Here is a 2,162-nt window from a genome sequence, read left to right on the forward strand (position 1 = left end):
CTCAACATAACAGCATAACTAATTGCTGATATATTAAATGTAAAGTATTATTGTGTTTAAAATTGTAATATGTAATCGCAATCTTTGATCAGGCAAATCATATCTTAACTACTATTGCATAGCCGCGGAAGGATATTGCAGTATGTTTGGCATGTGCTTGGGTTTCTACGGAGACTCTAACAAGTCAAAATTGGTGAACAGGAAACGGTATCCTGTCGAACCACGTGGGTGTGCAGACTTTTACTTCAGCCCAGCAACAGTAACATTCTGAGAGAAGCTCTGTAAGTTCATTAAAGAAGCTAGTAGAGTATTGGGGTGGTCTGTATAAAATTATTTAAAAAAGAATTCGAGTGGAACATTTAAAAACAACTGAAAGATATTCAAATGATAAAAATTCCCAGAAGGATTTCTGTTTGCAGTTAAAACTGTCTCTGAAGAAAGAGGCGATTCCACCACCTTTTTTGTGGGATCTAACGACATCTAAGGTTCTAAAATTGGGGGGTGCTGACTCAATAAGAATTGGTGTCTTGTTATCTTTATCTAACCAGGTCTCAGTGATAAATAATAAATCTAGTTCATAGGAGCTAATCAAGTCGTTGATTAAGAGAGACTTATTAGCTAAGGATCTGGCATTGAAAAGTGCTAGCTTGAGTGGTTTTGTGTTTGGTCTCTGTGTGGGCTGTGTGTGGCAGGGTATAGAAATTAAATTTGAGGGGTGTATAAAGCATTCAGACTTGCAATTAACTGTTCTGTTACTGATATGAACAGGGATAGCAAGAGTTGAGAGTCCCAGCTTTATATCAGGAATGTCAATGGTATCAACTCTATGGAAGCAGGGACTGTTAGAGCATCAACTGATTATGGATGTCATCCGGGGGAGGGGGATGGGTGTTGTAGATAGCATCCTGTGGCGTCGGGGTGGGGCGGTAGCTAAATTATAAGCAATTAATGTGTTTATTTGCAGGCTAGTCAGTTGTGAAAGTAATATATTAATTTAATAATAATTTATCTAAAACAATATAGCAATTGCACCTAGCCCCATATAGTTACTAGGGATGTTCCTGGAGCCGGTTGCACCACGTCTTACTAAGTACAAACTAACCCTATTTATTGCGTAAGTATTTACTAAATCAAGATTTAGTCACTACTAAACTTGAACGGGTTGCACCAAGCACACTAGTTATCACGTAGACCTTAGTAACTACTAAATATGTACGTACCCCTAAGGTGGTGTAAGTTATAACTAACTCGTAGCTAACCGTAGTTACCTCAGCGGAGATAAAGTAGCCTGCCGAAGCAGGGGAAAACCAGCCTATGGAAGCTAAACATTTATTTCGTTTGTACAATAAAAAGACACGAGCCATAGTTATAACCAGGGTTTGACGCTTACCTTTTCCCCAGGTAGCACTGTGCTACCATGTCAACAAATTTAGTAGCACACCAAGAATTTCAGTAGCACAATGAAAATTGCGCAATTTTCGTATGACGACAACAAATTATCATAATCATAACATATCAGAATTATCATAACCGGCTCTTGGCCGTAATAAAAATGGAGACTCACAATGTAAAGGGGAAGTAAGAATATTCATTTATTAATAAATGATTCATGAATAAATAAATAATTAAGCCCAGGCTTTCATATAAAATTCATAAATTCTGAGCAATTAAATGCAAAGAATGTCTGTGGTCCAGCAGTCTTGATAATCTGGTCGCCTGGCCCGCTTAGAGCTATCAAGCCATCTTTCAACCGCTGGACTTGGATCAAACTGCTCAAGCGGAGGCCCCTCCAAACTGATTCGCATTAGGTCTTCTGTGGTAGAAACGGCCAGCCTACTTCTGGTTGCACTTTTAATGCGGTTCTGGGCTGAAAACCCCCTCTCACATTGGGCAGCCGAGATTGGGAGCACCAACATAATTTGGACCATTTCCAGTATGTTCTAAGGGGAGAACAATTTTCATTTTTTATTAATTTTTAACCCTCACCTCTCACTATTCAAAAACAACATACATACAATAAACATTAATGTGTTTAAGTGTAGGGCTATCTGGATCTACTTTGCCTTACTTGGTAGTCTTTCTTATAGGGGTCCTTTGTGAGGAGAACCTCCCACAGCTCAGCATAGCTTTTGTCGCTGAAGTTCTCGCTTACGAGTACTTTC

Source organism: Nansenia antarctica (genome assembly GCF_963989245.1).
Source record: "Nansenia antarctica genome assembly, contig: SCAFFOLD_361, whole genome shotgun sequence".
Taxonomy (NCBI): Eukaryota; Metazoa; Chordata; class Actinopteri; order Argentiniformes; family Microstomatidae; genus Nansenia; species Nansenia antarctica.